The sequence below is a fragment of the Hesperophylax consimilis genome, chromosome 21, assembly GCF_061612785.1.
Source record: "Hesperophylax consimilis isolate HC1 chromosome 21, BYU_Hcon_1.0, whole genome shotgun sequence".
Taxonomy (NCBI): Eukaryota; Metazoa; Arthropoda; class Insecta; order Trichoptera; family Limnephilidae; genus Hesperophylax; species Hesperophylax consimilis.
Window position 1 is genome coordinate 21,576,132 of NC_142856.1, and position 20,302 is coordinate 21,596,433.

The 20,302-nt window shown below is 33.5% G+C and overlaps 1 pseudogene; it reads left to right on the forward strand.

Moving 5' to 3' along the window:
- The window catches only part of LOC149413733 (paired box protein Pax-6-like), a 149,315-nt pseudogene that overhangs the window by 90,672 nt on the left and 38,341 nt on the right, over positions 1-20,302 (forward strand).

Consider the following 20,302-nt stretch of genomic DNA (forward strand, 5'->3'; position numbering starts at 1 on the left):
ATGACATTGGCCCTGAACGAAATTAGTTTCCTAGGAGCCTATTGTTTTAAAAGACTGATAATTTCGATTATTCCTAATAAGAGGAAAATCAGAATAATATACTGTGATAATTTCAATAAATTGTAACTTTATGATTGGACATTTTTAGAAGAAACACTATTATGTTTAATACTATGGACCAACACATTTTTATTTATTGAAATTCGAACTATTGTGTTATTTATTATTGTTTATTTGTAGTTTAGTGCGTGTTATGGTTTGTTTTAGCACCTACACGGAGAAAACTTACTTATTAAAAATATTTTCGATTTTTCGAAATCGGTTAAAAACGGGATCGAAGGCCATTAAAGAATGAATTGATAGGTATCCTGATAAAATTTTAGTAAAATACCTGTGTTTTGTCACGATGTCGGAACACGTGTTCATAAATATTCTAACATTTTCGCATTTCGTCATTATATATTACTTAACAAACGCAGATGCATAAACACGTTTTCCGATATCATTACGAATTTACTAAAAGTTTATCAGGAAGCGGTCAGCAGTCACGTTTTTAACCGGATTACCAATAATATGAGGAAAACTTCTTCATTAATTAGTAATAATTAATGAAGAATCATTATTTTTCTCCGTGTACCTTCTTGTAAATTATTATCAATTAATTTGATAAGCAATGTTCGAAAAAACTGTCAACGATTAATTTTAATTAAACAAATGTCAAGACACCAAATGAATACGTATCACAAATCCAAAACTTATGAATCGGTACACCTTTAAGGTTAGTGAAAAAAAATAATCCTTTTTATTGATATGAACTATTTGATCTGGATTGTGGGCAGGTTAGTCCAATCAACACACTCCACAAAGTGTATAAATTACAGTGAAAAATTTCTATTGAGAACACCAAACATTATTTTGCATTTAAAAGTTTAATTGCAAAAAAAAACTTTACCGCCAAAAAGTTCACCCGGTTTGCCAATTATTTAAGAAATCAATTTTATGTGTAACAAAAAAAATGAAGTGACAAACAAAAATATCGTATTGCGATTTTAAAAATTTTGGCTCTAGTTACCCGCCTCAAACAGTTTTTTGTCTGGTGAGGCAGATAAAGAAAATTATGTAATAAAAAAATAAAATAATATAAACGCCCTGGTTGAAACTGAAATTGAACTGAAGTCTCTTAATATTTTAATTGCAATTTTTTTGTAAAATCAAAATGAAAGAGAATCACATCTTCTTTCACATCTCTCGTTAGAAGTATTCTAGAATACAACTCTACAATTTGGTCACCTGTCTTTAATAATCACATTAATACCATTGAAAAAGTCCAACAAAAATTTTTGAGGTGTATTAATTTTAAGCTTAGAATTCCTTTAGAAACAATAGATTATGATTTCTTATTATATTAATTAAAATTGCTTAAGTTAAGTGATAGAAGAAAAAAATTTGATCTTTTATTCTTATACAAAATTATACATTATCAGTTGAATAGCCCTGACATATTAATGTTAATTCAATTTCATGTACCTACCATTATATCAAGGTCCTCTAGTATGTATTATTGTGACAATTATATTACAGTCTCGGGATATAACTCAGTTATAAATAGATTGCACCCACTTGGAAACTTTCATGCTAAACTCGCAGATACTTTTAATATTCCCCTTTTAAATTATAAAGCTGCACTAATAACACATTTTAACGCCACTTATTTTAATGAGGTCACTACATAACAGGCTATTGTCATTGCTTCTTTCTTTACTGTTATTTTATTTGTTATGTTTTAACTAAATTTAATTCTTTCATTTTTCTCATCAAAATTTAATACTACACTATGTATATGTAAAAAAATAAAATATAAACTTTGTATGTAAATAGCACTTGTGCCTTAAATTCGAAATAAATAAATAGAATATTTCATTTGCTTTCAAAGACTTTGCGATACGTTTAAAAACATGTGAATCTATTTTAAATGGAATTTCAAGCTGAAATATTTGTTGAAATGATATTGTACAATGCTTGAGGGGTTAAAATATATTTTTAAGTTAAATTCAAGGACCTGTATCTTCTTTTAATTAAATATCGTTCCTAAATCAAAATTCCTACCAAAAATAATTGATTTAAGTTCAAATAAAAACAAAAACCATCCATTAACAGTCACTGATAAAAAAAGCCTCAATTTTCGGAAACGAATTGAAAACACCCCACGCACAAATGGAAGCTCCCGAAAAACGGAATAATACACAAATTCCGGCGGTTTGGGCGCTTTACGTTTTTTGAAACAAACGTAGCATAAAAATCCTTTGCTTTTCATTATCTGTGGATCCCTTTGTCGGCGTTATAATTTCTGGGTATTTTGCATTTTTAGCAGCCATCGGAGGTTCGCGAACAGCTGGCGGTGTTTAGTGTTTTTGGGGTATGCGTATAATTTTTTAAACGCCATTGTTTGTTAATAATTTTGTGATGATTTCAAGATTGTAAAAATCTGAGATGTTTTGAAAAAATACACATTTTAATATTCAACATTCTGGTGTACCTAAGCACAGTGAAGAAGCTTAAGAAAGAGACGTTTAGAAGGATTAGACATGGTTCGTGATAACTCAACACAATGACAATTTAACACACCTTCAAAAAGTTATATTAAGTCCTTTAAAAGCGATGAAAAAAGAACTTACCTATAAACCTAACCTGTTTAACCTAGTTTTTGCCTCATCTTTTTTCATGACTTTATATCACTTTTAAAGGTGTGTTGGATTGTCCTTATGTTGAGTTTCACCAACTCCTACCCCTCTTACTTCACTAAACGTCAATACACTTCCCAATTAGAATAGTACAACAATTCCTTAGTATATAGTACCAATACAAATTTATTTTTTTTGCCATTACAAAATCTATTGCTTTGACAAAGTAAATATATAACCACAACCAATGATTTATAAGAATTGCGAAGTTAATTTGATTTGCTTATTTTAGCAGAACGTACCCCACTTGCAAATGTCAAAAAAAATAATAAGATTCACAAATATTCATTGGTCGAGTTAAATTGAATTAGAGTTAAATACGATTCCCACTTACCACAGTGTTGGTTACGCCACTGCGCTATTTCAGCATCAACATTGCATGTAAACTTGCTAAGCGTTTGCGGTTTGTATGTTTTATTGTTATCCCATTACGGTGCGGCTTTGTGGCACACCCACTACCCACCACTGCGGGGGAGGCCAGTGACGTCGTTAACGGAATTCACCGGGACGGGGCAAAATATATATTTTTTTTAATTGTTGGAAAGAAGGGAGAGGGTGAAAGATGATTGAAAGGGACGAAGTATGGAAGTATTATTGAAAATACCTAAGTATTGAAAGCTATAGTAATAGAAAAATAATAATAATTGACCTTCCCAGAAAGTAGCAGTTTAAAAAATATATATTTATGTTTCCGCAATCGGATATTGTTTAAATTTGTATAACTAACAGCAATATACATGGTGGTTGGTATTTGATATGAAATATTTAAAGAGGTCTGGAGAAAACATCATCAATAAAAAATAAGGTTTTTGTGAATGATGTACGTACTGTAATTGTCTACTTAGCCCTTGAGGTAATTTTTCACAAAAAAACGGCGATAACAAATTATACAATAAGAAATTCCAGTCCAGTTCACCTTCTGACTAAGGATCCATATTTTTTTTATTTTACAAATATCATGATTAAAATAATTTAATAGTTGGCATTTTTCAAAGCTCGCCAAAATGATCAAAATCTCACAGATGACCAATATGACTCCAAAGCACGCCTTTTTAACGGTTAACAGTAAGGTCAATCCCTCTCGTTTCGGTATGAAATCAACAAATTCCAATTTGAATATTTAACAACAAAATTTCCAAAAAACAAGAATTCTTTTGAAATAATTTGAGGCTGCGCAGCCCAACTTTGCAGAAAATTGTTCATATTCTAAAAGACGCAGCCAACCGACCCACGAGTTAACCGTGTAAATTCTGTTAGAACCCGCCGAGCAATCACAGTGCGCTTAAGTCTCTTACGGTTTAAACTCTTTTTAATTGACTATTTATTAACTCTACATATTATTACATTTTTAACTTATTTGCTGTTTTCATTTGCATATTGTTATTTTGTTTAACTGTTTATTATGGAATGTATTGCATTGCACTACCCATACACACCTGGATTAAATTATTGTTATTATTACGTTCTTAAATATCCCACCAAGCACTGAACACCCTGCAACCCAGATAACACAGCCCAAACAGTTTCAGCACCGTATCTCAACCCGGGCAGCAGAATGATTTAGGAGGTAGAAATACCCCTGGAGGGGGTGGGAGCTCTGTTCCAGACACCCGGCCCCAGGGTGAGCGTGTGATCAAAGCGATACAGCGCACAGTGTACAGGGTACCCTGTACAGTACCCCCTGCGACCACCCCGGGCGCCCTCGGCTCGGCCTCGGGTTAGGGGCATTAAATGTATCAATTTAAATTACCGAAGGATGTGAGGATTCAATTGGGGTTGTGTAGGATTTAATAAATTAAGATAACGCTTTGGTGATAAATTGATTTGGGAACATAATAAATCTGATATTATTTGTGTGACATGTGATTTATACATCACGAATTATTTATTTAAATCTATTTAAACATGAAAGTTATTGACAGTCAAGAGTATAATATGGAAAGAAAGTAAAAATTATAAGACTAAATAATTTAATGAGAAAAATAATACAAAGTAATTATAAGAAATAAAGAAGAAACAATACCAAAAGAAAAACAGTTATAGCGAAGCTTAGTGCTAATTCACTATTTTGATTAATCTTTATAACGAATTGGTCTACATTATGAATACCAAAAAATATGCTTTAGATAAATTTAAGGTTTTCCTATCGGTTCCCTTGATTATAATACAAATACATTACTCAATAAGAAATATAAATTTAGACTACTAAAAATTATTCTTTTTTCAATAGAAATGTATGAACGCGTAAAGAAAACTACCTTTTAAAAATACAGTATTATTAATAAGATTATCTGTGACATTTTCCCTTGATTAACTTTTTTGTTTTTTTTAATAAAATTATTTACAAAATAAATAAAAATCACTTTTGTGCTTGAAATCGAAAGTTTCTAGACTCCGTTTGTCATGCGATTTTAATTTCTATTACCTACATTCGTGACAATATAAGGCATACCAAGAACATACACATTTTTGGCTTTTGGCTTCTCTTTTGCAGTGATCTCATGAAAATGTGCACTACTAAAATGTTTAATCAATACAAATTTGTTTTTCCATAAAGGCATATTCAATACATCCGCTAACATATCATACGAGTTACCAGTGGCGTGTGATCTATTTATAACAAAATTATACCCTGAAATTGTAATAAGGGTGGTAACATGAAAGTGAATCAAAATTAATATATAAAAACTATCCAACTGACAATACACAATATTTTATAGAAATGTAAGAAAAAAATCTTTTGTCAGTTAACTTCAACATTTTCAATGAATGTAATAAAAGCTCATAATCTATTGAATCTAAAAGAATTCCAAGTCTTAAGTTAATACAACTCAAAAATTTGCGTTGGACTCTTTCAATGATATCAATTGTAGAGTTATATTTTAAAATGCTTCTAACGAGAGATGAAGAGAGATGTGTACTGAATTTTTCATCAGTGAACAGTTTTTAAATCGTTGGAAATCCTTACTATAAAACCCAACATTTTCTTAGCCCTGTTGGCGACAGAAGTTAAATGAGAAACAAAGCAGAGTTTTTGGTCAAAAATGATGCTTGATTAAGTAACAATACACGATGAATAATTATATATTATTTGATGTGCAATTTTGTAGAACCTTGGTATTTATTAATATTTAGATGAATTTTATTGCCAAAACACTATTTGATAAAAGTTATTAAGTTTCAATTGCAAGATTAGACAATCCTACACATCAAAGAGTAAAAACTTCGACATTGTAGAAAATGCTAGTAACGTCATTGATGAATAGGATAAATAATAAAGGTCCCAGGTGGGAACCTTGGGGAATTGGAACACTTTATTTGCATTTATTAACACAGTTTCGCTCAAGTCTCTATACATTTTTTCTTGCCTTACCTATAAATATATCTATTTGAATATCACTTTTGTTTTTGGGAATAAATGAATTCAAACCTTGGAAGCTGAAATTAACACACTTTCCGAGATCCGTTCGAGATGAAACTCGGTAAATATAATCGTTGTCAATGACAATGCATTCTAATTTGGAAATCACCTACTCACTAATAATTCTCTGAACCTTCAAACCAAAATAGCTCATGATATACGAATATTATACAAATTGATGAAATAATTATAGAAATTCTGACCACATTGTTTTATAGTTTTTCCCTAGATTAATCTCTACCACATAAGGCTCTTCATGTGATGGTTTGCACTCTAAACGTGGGTACCTACCAATTAGTATCTAGTACCTACTCATTTATTGAAAATGTACCTACTCTATTTGTTCTTGATCCGATCTTCTACTTCTCCCAGCATTACTTCCGTATTTTTATTCATTTTCCAAGGGTACTATAATATATTGGCCTAGAAAAGAGACCCTCTGCAAATCTTGCAATACTGAATTTTAATATAATTCATAAATCTATTGATAGCCCATTCTTCTTGTATAGCTATAGCTTATATGTCCATGAAAATTTCAGTTCAAGATACCTCAGGGCAGAAGAGATATTCGAGCACAGCATCGCATGACTGTTGCTATCGAATTTAATTTATAAAATAGTAAATACGTTTAATCACTCTTTAACATCTTGACTGAAAACGTATCCATAAGGATGTTTTCAAAAAATCATTTCTTTGAATACAACTGCTATTCTGGGGAATCTACTCACGGTAGCTTATGTACATTCACTAATATATAAACACATTAACACAAATTAAATCTTTTATTTATCATGTATGTAAATGGATGATTGCTGAACTATCGTACCTATAATAAATTATAAATAAATAAACAAATATATATGTGATACTTTGAAAACTTAACCTTAAAAGGGGCTGCGCAATCGTAGTTATGAAATTAGTCCAAAACTATAATCAAATCGTTATAAAAGCGGTCATTTTCTAAGTCCCAATTCAATTTAAGAACAAACAATTTATTTCCAAATTACAAGAGAAACAGACACCCTTTCCATTCGCATTCACATCCACATATACAACGTGTATCCACGTTTAATCCGTTCCCACATATAACACGGGCTATGTTTGGTCATGCGGAACACGAGATATCAGAATACCGCGCAGCCAACATTGCAAACAAACCTACCAACTAATGCATACATAGATGTCATTTACGTATAATATTATATTAACTGTGTATGTATTGTACACGGTGACGTCACTGGGACCTTTGTTCGGGACACTAATGGATAATGTACTGCTTTTATCTTCGCTATGTTCTGGGCTATTAATACATACATACTAGTGGCCAGTAGGTATATAAATCTGTGATACGTGGTACATGGAGCAGTGAATATACTGGCGTATTTCCTTCGGTGTCTATCCAAAATTTTGTGCCGTCACATATGAATTTCTCTATGTATCTAAATACCTTCCAGGCACAAAAAATCGATTTGTACATCAATTGGAGCACTTACACATTTGTGTGAAAGTGTAAAATTAGTAAACTTCAATGCAGAGTTGTTTTTTCTGACATTTTTTGGAAAAAAAAAATTATATGAAATGTTGGCAAAAATTTTGGTGAAAATTTTGATGTTTTTATTTTATAATTTTTTATCAAAAAACATAGAAAATCTGTAAGATTTGGACAGCTAGGGTCGATTTGAAGAATTTAGTGGTCATTCAGCTGACCAACCAGTGACGACTTGTTAAAAATTTTTTTTTGAAAATTATTTTTGATAAAAAAAATTTTTTTAAAAACATCAAAAAAATTCCCGGATGTCAGGAATCACTGGTTAAACTATGTCAAGTGCGTTCCTTAACTCTCTTTATACTTGATTTTTTTCATATATGCATTAATTCATGCAGTCCATGGCGTTGCCCGGAATTTGTGTAAAGCTTTTCTACATCAGATTTATACTCCAATTTTCCTCTTATTTTGAAGTCAAGAATGCAAAATTTCATCGAGAAGCAACAAAATTCTGCTAAGAGTTAGAAAAGGATATGGGCTTAATTTTATCTCGTGTAGACGGACACCTTTCTATTGTTTTAAAGGTCAAGTGTGCAAAGTTTCATCAATATTGGAAATAAAATGTAGATTTTATAAAAACAAAGTCAAAAATACATTTTTCTTCATGTAACATACTCGTGATATAAATCTTTAAAAGTAATAACTTTTTACAATCTGTGTGATAATAGTGCCAACATCTTTTCGCTTATGACTGTAAGAGTTTCGTAAAATACTCTTAATAATAGTGCCAACATCTTTTCGCTTATGACTGTAAGAGTTTCGTAAAATACTCTTAATTTAGACATTTCTTGTCACTTCAAGGCCAACCCATCTCTCTTTATAAACAAAAAGGTAAATGTTCGTTTGTTTAAAATCTTAAAGTTTTTCACCGATTGATTTGAAATTTTGACATCGTTGCAATTGAATGCGCGTGTGTTTTTTTATACCTATATTTTATAGATGTTACCTGTGACAGATATATGTATACATGCTGTTTGACATAAAAGTAAAACGCGCAATTGTTTCTCTAACTGCATAGGCAGACTTGGCCACAGCAATGTTAAGCAAGCTTAGTCACGTCTGAATGTATGTTTGCATCCGATACTATCGAAAGCTTCGAAAAAGTTTTTCGAAACAGCTTTAACACCTGCCCGCAGTCCTCTCTTACCTCGCAAATTCCCTAAGATACTTAATGCATAGCGACGTTTTTCAATTCCGTTAGACTCGCAATTCAATTCAACAAGGTTTTTAATTTTAATTTTAATTTAATTTAAATATTTTATTTATAAAAACTGTCAACAGTTTGATAATATCTTCGGAAGGCGAAACAGTTCTCACGCAATAATAATTACACAGCAGAACTTATAAATATCCATTTTCATGAGTTAAATAATAAAATTATTGTTTTTTTTTAATTTTGTTTCATTGTTTTACTTCCTAACCAAAAACTAAATATTTGATTTTATTTTTTATTCTAGTAATTTGTGTTATATTATGCTAAGTTTGCATAAACATTTTGAATGATCGATTGCCAAAATGTGCCAAATGTATACAAACTAAAAATATAGGATAAACGGTGAAATCTAGATGAATTCATTAGCTTTAAACCGCAGTAAGCAGTTTTATATGTTTCCGTATTAATATTTTGAGGAATGGTAAATCACATAATATAGTAAACGTATATATATACCTATATATATATATATATATATATATGACACCAATCGCTCAATCCATCCAGTACTTATATCACCACACATTACACAAGTAAGGGTCCCTTTAAGATTATTTATTTGCATCTATGTATATAATATTGAGAAGCACGTTATAATTATATAATTAGGTACCAATGAACAAGATTTTAAAAAATCGATATTACACGCTACCTCTAATCTGTTCCACCTTTCGTTGCGTCTGCCGGCTTCTAAAGCCTCGGAACCAGTGATCTGCAAACACATACGCCCTTCAAGTAATCTCATGCGAGATTATCATAATGTTATTAAATCCGTCAAAGGGATGAAATAGCGGCCCGCTACTAGGATATTTCCACTTTGTAATAATAATAATTACTCTCAGCATCCTTGCAACGTGTTTACACGTCTACACCGTATCTCGGAACACCTGTTGGCGGGTTGTGAAGATGGTATATTACCTTGCGTCGAAACTCCGGCACATGAACAAGGAAAGTTTCGTAATAACAACTTGTCTTGGAACTGGTAAACGGATACGAGAGGTCCTCAACTACTGATATACAATTATATAAGATGCGGTAGTTATAACGCGGCTTCAGACTGTTTTAGCGAATGCGATATTATGTACAAAAATGATTACTCATAACTATGTTTTTTTTTACATTATTTCCATACCTATGTTTAGAATGCTTTGTGGAGGGTCTTTTCGGGAAAGGAATGAGATAAAGTTCAGGGAAGGATAAAGGTATGAGGGGTGGGTAGAAATCTGGTGGTCATGTGTCCAGGAGTGACGGACGTATGAATCCATCCCTCCCACTGCGGTGCAAAGTGATGGCTAGATAGGTTAAAAGGTTTCCCTCAATCAGTCTCTTCCGATCCGACCCGCCAAGCAGTAGGTGGGCAAACCCATCCACCGCCAAGACCTGGACAAACCTCACCCCACAATCCCGGGCACCCCTGCTAAATCACCAAACGTTGTAAGTTGTTACGATGTAAGTTATCCAAAGAATGGTTCCCTGGGCGGCGGTACCCATTCCCGCCTCCCAAATTGTTTACTAGTTACTACTTCCTAGTGTAGGACACGATATCATTATTAATTATAAGTTGCCATTATTTTATTTTTGGGTAATCCGTAAGTCGAGTAGGTACTAATCCGTAAGTTAGTACCTACTGGACTTAGATCGAATTAACTCAAACTCCATTGAAAAATCATTTTTTCTTACCGAAAATTTGATAAAATAAAGGAACAAACAATTTGAGGTCTTGTCTTATTTTTAACAAATAACTTAATATTTAATAATAATAAATAATAATATTATTAAATATGAAGTTATTTGTTAAAAAATAAGATACTTTCCTGACGGTGGAAATAACGTTAAGAACTAAAATATGTTTCGTTGACCTAGAAATTCAAGACAAAAACTGACAAGTTTCATAATGATAAAACCATACCTCTGTGGATTAAACTCATCGTTCAAAAGTTTTTTACGTAAATAAACATGGGTTTTCGCTTTGATAGTTTCAGAATAACGCAATAACACCTCTTCAGATCTGGTCACAATACAAAACTGCAGCTTTTCGAACATTTTTTGATTTTGAATGGTAGTCTCTTACAATTAGTAACTCTAGTCTAGAACTCCATAACAAGATGCAAATACTACTCGGGTTTTAACTAAGAACTCTGGATTCAGAGACAGATCTTAAGGCGATGCACTACGTCGTGTAATCTTTTGAATCGAGCCACCATCAATAACACTCCTTACATAGATGGCGATAAGGCTTAAATTCCCGCTTAACACCATCCAGCTGTTTTGATTTATGCAAGAAAAAAACATGGCCAAAAAGTGCCTTTTATTTTATTTTGATGATGTTCAAGCATAATTATTTAAAAAAATTCCGATCGTTTTATATATAACTTAATTTGCCACATTATACAATAAAATCATAACCGAAAATAAGTTCGTAAGTAGGAAATTTTGAACTTTAAAGTAGTTTTCATAGGTCTTATAATTTATTTTTTTCTGGACTTAAAAAGATTTATGTACAAAATACTCGATTATTTCAAAGGCCAAGATGTATTATACTCGCGGTATTTAATTAAAGCATCTGAAACATTTCTAGGCGACCAAAATTTTAAACCAAAAACACATGATTTTGCATTACTACGTAGTGCATTTCCTTAAGAACTAAAAAATAACGCGATAAATGGAGATATGAACTTTGAATGATGCGTAGGAGTTTATACCTATTGACTCTGTATCAATTATAGCTCATACACACATGTACGAGTATGTTTTGTTCCCAGACTTAACACAATATTCACATACAACTACAACTATTGTCAATGGATTAATCTGCAGCTTGTTTAATTAAACCAATATGCGGGTGAAATGATAGGAACGCCAAAACAAACGATTTTGATTGGTCAATTAATTGGAAGTGTAATCCAATCAGTGCTCGCGTTGTTACGGACACCGACGAGCTTGCCGAATTTCTGGGTTTCAGAATTCCTGAAACATTAAATAGATAGACGCCACCAGAGATGTGAAAAATGGGTACCCAAAACCATTTGAAATGCAAAATGGAAATGGGTCAAAACTTTTCCATTTGAAAATGCAAAATGCAAAATGGTTTTTAGAAAAGCATTTCAAATGCAAAATGCAAAATACCTATTTTCAAAATGCATTGAAAATGCAAAATGGTTTCTCAGGTCAAACAATTAAAATAATTATAGAATTTTTAAACAATTTTGTCATTTAATAATGGACATCAATGTAGAACAAACATATTAACATGATGGTAAATCCAAAAACACAACGACTACAGATTATGAAACCACAAAAAATTTGCGCGGGACTAGTTGCCAACGTAAAAACATATAAACTGCTATCTAACATTTAATATTACAGCGTCATGGCCATGTTCAGTATTTAAATCAGTATTTTTTGTAATGGTATCACTCTCCTACCAGGGAGCAACTTAACAAATGTAAATTATCTCTCAAAGCGAGGTTGAGGACTGACTGATATTTGGGGCTTATGAAAAAAGATGAGTGAAGAAAGTAGGAAGAATGTTGCAAAAAAGCATTTAAAATGGAAAATGCATTGAGAAAAGCATTTAAAATGCAAAATGGTTTTTAGAAAAGCATTTAAAATGCAAAATGGAAAATACCCATTTTGCATTTCCATTTGAAATGGATTTATTTGAAATAAAGCACATCTCTGGACGCCACATACCAAAAACCATATAGGTTTTAACAAATAGCTATGTTGTACGATGATACGTGTTTGAACTTCTTAAATTATCCTATTAAATCTATGTACAAACATTTGATTTGAAAGAAATACAACGCGGTGGCAATGATCGACTAATTGAGCAAAAAATAGACAAAATGTAATTGTAAGCAAACTGAAGGAACCCAATGACTACCCACAAATGATCTTATGTAACAGATGTTCCAACTAATCTCCACGGCATTTACACATCTGAATTCATTGAATAGAAAATTATTGAAAAATATGCAGAGAAAACTTACTGGTATGAAATACTGTTAATTTATTGAAAACCTATTCAAATTATTCGTTTTACTGTTAAAATTGGGACTGTGGATCTATAGCGAATGAATTGAAAGAGTTCATGACAAAGTATCGGTTAGAAGCGGATGTTTTATGAGGACGGCGGAACACGTGTTCATACAAATACTGATATTGATATTATACTGTAGCATTCCATCATGATACCTGTTACGAAAAAAAACCCTTGTTCTCGATACATTCTGAATTACTAATATTTTATCAGGAAGTTTGCATGCTGTCACTTTTTTAACATGATCAAGAATCAAGAGTGTAGCAAATATGATTTAAGATTTTCACGGCCAAAAGTATTTTTGTTATTTGTTTTTGGGGTGTTATGCCGTGTTGCGCTAACTCCTTCTTTAGCCAACGTTAAATAACACATCTGCCCTGATGATGGACACTGCAATGCTGTCCGAAACGTTGGCTAAAGAAGGAGTTAGCGCAACACGGCATAACACCCCAAAAACAAATAACAAAATAAAAGAGTGTAGCATTTTCGTATTGTACTGCAGTAATTGTACAAATTTAAAAAATAATTTTACCGGTCATTGGCCGAGTTGGAATCGCGTCTGGATCTCACCCATGCGTCGTGAGTTCAATTCCTCAGCCGGCTAAGGGCCCGTTCCCACTTCCGTTTTCAAATCGGAGGCGGGTCCCGTTTTAAAAACGGATGCCCTAGTGGCTGTAGTGGATGTATGGAGCTGTTCACACTTGTCCGACACGATTTGAAAACGGATCCGACATTTTTTGTCGGATGGCTCGCCTACGCAGCGCGTCCGTTTTCAAATCGTGTCGGAACACGCTCGCTCATAGTGTTGTATGGAGCTGTTCACACTTGTCGTCCAGTCGTTCTGGCAGAGTCCCCGCCAAACCCCGACCCCTCCCCACCCGCTCCCTGTCGCAAGGAAGCAGGCACGCTGCGTGCTTGTATTTGGTTATTTTGTTAAGTAAATAAATCAAAACTACAATAATGGATAAGGAAATATATGCCGAAAATTTAATACCACTGGTCGAAGAAAGAGTATGGTAATATTTTATCTTTAACTAAATAAAAACAAAACACTTGGTGTACACAACTTTTGTACATCAAAATTTTTATTTTTATTTTTTTAAGTTTACTTTTTTAAAATTTTAAAGTTTTAATGAGATGCACGGAAGAGCGTATTAGTTTAATAAACACATAATAAAAAATATTTGAGTTGTTATTGTTTTCTTACTTTAAAATATCGATAGCCTTTCTTCAGGACAAATGCACTTTCTCAAATTTGTATTTTTATATGTTAAGCTCTCTGAAACTCATTCCAGTAGATGGTTAAAGGAAGTGATAGACATTCTCTTAAGCCATTAAGCGCCCTTGAGGTGATTTTTCATTGTGAAAACGGCGCTATATAAATAATCCAATCATTATTATTCTAAAATAATTAAAGAACTTTAGTTCATCACTTCTCAACTCACCAATTAACACTTGGAAAATTCCTACAGAAAATCATTCGGCTATGATTGGGTGTACCCAAAATTTTCTTTTCACTTTTTTCCTTCTTTTTAATAAGTACAACATGACAACAAGAGCTTCATCGTCGTCCATTGCGCACCATTACTGAAGAATGAGCAAATAACATGTTTTTGTTGAATCGACAATTATTTTTTTTCGTAGATTATGGTCCGTTTTTAAAACGGATCCGTTTTTAAAACGGTAGTGTGAACAGGGCCATTGGCCATACGTTTTTAAAACGGGACCCGCCTCCGATTTGAAAACGGAAGTGGGAACGGGCCCTAAGTCGTCTATCACAACGACACAAGCAACATTTTCCTCTCAGGGCCCGTTCCCACTTCCGTTTTCAAATCGGAGGCGGGTCCCGTTTTAAAAACGGATGCCCTAGTGGCTGTAGTGGATGTATGGAGCTGTTCACACTTGTCCGACACGATTTGAAAACGGATCCGACATTTTTTGTCGGATGGCTCGCCTACGCAGCGCGTCCGTTTTCAAATCGTGTCGGAACACGCTCGCTCATAGTGTTGTATGGAGCTGTTCACACTTGTCGTCCAGTCGTTCCGGCAGAGTCCCCGCCAAACTCCGACCCCTCCCCGCCCGCTCCCTGTCGCAAGGAAGCAGGCACGCTGCGTGCTTGTATTTGGTTATTTTGTTAAGTAAATATATCAAAACTACAATAATGTTACTGTTAATTTATTGAAAACCTCTTCAAATTATTCGTTTTACTCTTAAAATTGGGACTGTGGATCTATAGCTAATGAATTGAAAGAGTTCATGACAAAGTATCGGTTAGAAGCGGATGTTTTATGAGGACGGCGGAACACGTGTTCATACAAATACTGATATTGATATTATACTGTAGCATTCCATCATGATACCTGTTACGAAAAAAAACCCTTGTTCTCGATACATTCTGAATTACTAATATTTTATCAGGAAGTTTGCATGCTGTCACTTTTTTAACATGATCAAGAATCAAGAGTGTAGCAAATATGATTTAAGATTTTCACGGCCAAAAGTATTTTTGTTATTTGTTTTTGGGGTGTTATGCCGTGTTGCGCTAACTCCTTCTTTAGCCAACGTTAAATAACACATCTGCCCTGATGATGGACACTGCAATGCTGTCCGAAACGTTGGCTAAAGAAGGAGTTAGCGCAACACGGCATAACACCCCAAAAACAAATAACAAAATAAAAGAGTGTAGCATTTTCGTATTGTACTGCAGTAATTGTAAAAATTTAAAAAATAATTTTACTGGTCATTGGCCGAGTTGGAATCGCGTCTGGATCTCACCCATGCGTCGTGAGTTCAATTCCTCAGCCGGCTAAGGGCCCGTTCCCACTTCCGTTTTCAAATCGGAGGCGGGTCCCGTTTTAAAAACGGATGCCCTAGTGGCTGTAGTGGATGTATGGAGCTGTTCACACTTGTCCGACACGATTTGAAAAAGGATCCGACATTTTTTGTCGGATGGCTCGCCTACGCAGCGCGTCCGTTTTCAAATCGTGCCGGAACACGCTCGCTCATAGTGTTGTATGGAGCTGTTCACACTTGTCGTCCAGTCGTTCCGGCAGAGTCCCCGCCAAACTCCGACCCCTCCCCGCCCGCTCCCTGTCGCAAGGAAGCAGGCACGCTGCGTGCTTGTATTTGGTTATTTTGTTAAGTAAATAAATCAAAACTACAATAATGGATAAGGAAATATATGCCGAAAATTTAATACCACTGGTCGAAGAAAGAGTATGGTAATATTTTATCTTTAACTAAATAAAAACAAAACACTTGGTGTACACAACTTTTGTACATCAAAATTTTTATTTTTATTTTTTTAAGTTTACTTTTTTAAAATTTTAAAGTTTTAATGAGATGCACGGAAGAGCGTATTAGTTTAATAAACACATAATAAAAAATATTTGAGTGTTTATTGTTTTCTTACTTTAAAATATCGATAGCCTTTCTTCGGGACAAATGCACTCTCTCAATTTTGTATTTTGATATGTTAAGCTCTCTGAAACGCATTCCAGTAGATGGTTAAAGGAAGTGATAGACATTCTCTTAAGCCATTAAGCGCCCTTGAGGTGATTTTCTCACGGTGAAAACGGCGCTATATAAATAATCCAATCATTATTATTCTAAAATAATTAAAGAACTTTAGTTCATCACTTCTCAACTCACCAATTAACACTTTGAAAATTCCTACAGAAAATCATTCGGCTATGATTGGGTGTACCCAAAATTTTCAGTTCACTTTTTTCCTTCTTTTTAATAAGTACCACATGACAACAAGAGCTTCATCGTCGTCCATTGCGCACCATTACTGAAGAATGAGCAAATAACATGTTTTGGTTGAATCGACAATTATCTTTTTTCGTAGAGTATGGTCCGTTTTTAAAACGGAAGTGTGAACAGGGCCATTGGTCATCCGTTTTTAAAACGGGACCCGCCTCCGATTTGAAAACGGAAGTGGGAACGGGCCCTTACTGTGGGGGTGGTGGGAGATTTTCTAATTATCGTCAGGTTATTCGTAAACCAGTAATGACTTTTATTAAATAAAATAACATTAAAATAATGAGTTGATCATAGATTCATAAGTTTGAATCGATTGAGGTTTCCAATGCAAAATGTACGTAATTTTAAAGCAAAAAAAATTGTGCCGTTTATGAAACTGTTCGCTTAATCAAAACGGATTTTCGAGGACACAAATGGAAGGTTAATTCCAAATTTTTTTCAATAAGATTTCAAATGGTCTGTTTTATACTTGACAACCTCCGAGAACTCTCTTTTAATAACCACGCCGATTTTTTTTAATTAATCTGACTTTAGAAAATTAACGAACTTAAAGAACTTGAGAACCAACTATAAACACTGCAGAAATGCACATAAAATATGGTAATTGAATATCAACTTTGAATATGTATTTAAATTAATCATTAAAGAAGAAGATAGTACTATCAAATCTAAACGAAACATGAAACAGAATAAGACACAGAAAATAAAAAGGGTAACGGTTGCAACTGATAAAGTCAGTATCAATATTTGTATTTATATGAACACAAGTTCCGCCGTCCTCACAAAACATTAGCTTTTGATACCTTGTTAGGAACTCTTTTAATATATTCGATATATGCCCGCAGTCCCATTTGACTGATACCTTGTTAGGAACTCTTTTAATATATTCGATATATGCCCGCAGTCCCATTTGACTGATACCTTGTTAGGAACTCTTTTAATATATTCGATATATGCCCGCAGTCCCATTTGACTGATACCTTGTTAGGAACTCTTTTAATATATTCGATATATGCCCGCAGTCCCATTTGACTGATACCTTGTTAGGAACTCTTTTAATATATTCGATATATGCCCGCAGTCCCATTTGACTGATACCTTGTTAGGAACTCTTTTAATATATTCGATATATGCCCGCAGTCCCATTTGACTGATACCTTGTTAGGAACTCTTTTAATATATTCGATATATGCCCGCAGTCCCATTTTGACTGATACCTTGTTAGGAACTCTTTTAATATATTCGATATATGCCCGCAGTCCCATTTGACTGATACCTTGTTAGGAACTCTTTTAATATATTCGATATATGCCCGCAGTCCCATTTGACTGATACCTTGTTAGGAACTCTTTTAATATATTCGATATATGCCCGCAGTCCCATTTTGACTGATACCTTGTTAGGAACTCTTTCAATATATTCGATATATGCCCGCAGTCCCATTTTGACTGATACCTTGTTAGGAACTCTTTTAATATATTCGATATATGCCCGCAGTCCCATTTGACTGATACCTTGTTAGGAACTCTTTTAATATATTCGATATATGCCCGCAGTCTCATTTTGACTGATACCTTGTTAGGAACTCTTTCAATATATTCGATATATGCCCGCAGTCCCATTTGACTGATACCTTGTTAGGAACTCTTTTAATATATTCGATATATGCCCGCAGTCCCATTTGACTGATACCTTGTTAGGAACTCTTTTAATATATTCGATATATGCCCGCAGTCCCATTTGACTGATACCTTGTTAGGAACTCTTTTAATATATTCGATATATGCCCGCAGTCCCATTTGACTGATACCTTGTTAGGAACTCTTTTAATATATTCGATATATGCCCGCAGTCCCATTTGACTGATACCTTGTTAGGAACTCTTTTAATATATTCGATATATGCCCGCAGTCCCATTTGACTGATACCTTGTTAGGAACTCTTTTAATATATTCGATATATGCCCGCAGTCCCATTTTGACTGATACCTTGTTAGGAACTCTTTTAATATATTCGATATATGCCCGCAGTCCCATTTGACTGATACCTTGTTAGGAACTCTTTTAATATATTCGATATATGCCCGCAGTCCCATTTTGACTGATACCTTGTTAGGAACTCTTTCAATATATTCGATATATGCCCGCAGTCCCATTTGACCAGATTTCTAATAAATTAACAGTATTTAAGTTTTCTCCGTGTGGGAAACGAACCCAGAAACTCTATTTTACCAGAACAACTCCTCTATCCACTAATATTTCAAACTCAGAATTAACAATATAATCTTCACCTAATTTTCCTATATTTTAGGCTGCTATCTTTTTTAATGATCTCAAAGTTCTAACGAATTATGTGTTATAGCCAGCAATATATTTCATTAATAAAAACAGTTATAAATTAATTCCGATAAATTTATAACTGTATTTAAAATATTTAACACGCTGTAAATACATTTATCGACCCCATGTAACACCATATTTAATATTATTTGCAATATTACAACACTTTAAGGTTTAATTTTCCTCCCTTAGTTATGAACAGTTAACATGATTTAGATACCTGGTTAGGGGATGTAATTCTGTAGGCAGTTGAAGTAGATGAAAATAGGGTGAGGAGATTAGTTTAAAAATAATAATAGCTACACAACTCTCAGGTTCAATATTTTACGATTTCTACTGTTCGATTTATAAGCTGAAGACAGCCAACGCATTTTTTTGATTGGTAAAATTTATTCCTATTTGGAATTCATAGTTTTATAATATGAAATCAAAGGGTCTAGACCAGGGGTGTCCAATCCAAATCGTTGGGTGGGCCAAAATACATATACAGGATTTTCCAATAAGAGGTGTTATTTTGAATATTAATTAAGGAATCAATAATTTTTTTATAGCCGGAATTGGATGGTATTGATCTGAACAAGGTTTACTTTTAACAAGACGGCGCTACGTGCCACACAAGCAACGAAACTATTTATCTTTTACGCATAAGTTTCCGGACCGTGTTATCTTTCGAAGAGGTGATTACAATTGGCCACCGAGATCTTGTGATTTCACACCTTGCGATTTCTTCCATTGGGGCCACGTGAAAGAGAAGGTCTACGCCAACAGCCCAGCGTCGATTCAAGGCTATCAAGGACATAAGGCAGCCACTTTGCGATTTGGTTATGGAAAATTTAATGAAAAGGATATGGTCCTGTAGGCGTGGTCGTGGTAGTCATTCGACTAATGTTATTTTTTTATTATTAACGGCATACCTTTTTCTTTATAATGAAATAAACATTTAATCATTTATATTAAAAAATTTGCATTTTTCTTTGAATATCAAAATAACACCTCTTATTGGAAAACCCTATATATAAAAATCAGTCCATTTTTTAGATATGTGTTATAAAAATGGACTGATTTTGTTGATAATTTTAAGAATCAGCAAAAACTCTGAAACTGTGAGCTCTGGTATAACAAAAATGCACATAATCATAGCAACTCTTTTCAGTTGACATCTTTATTACAATAGCTTTGAAATTTTAAATAAAATCAGAAACAGAACAAGATATGTTTCACATCTTCCTACCGCA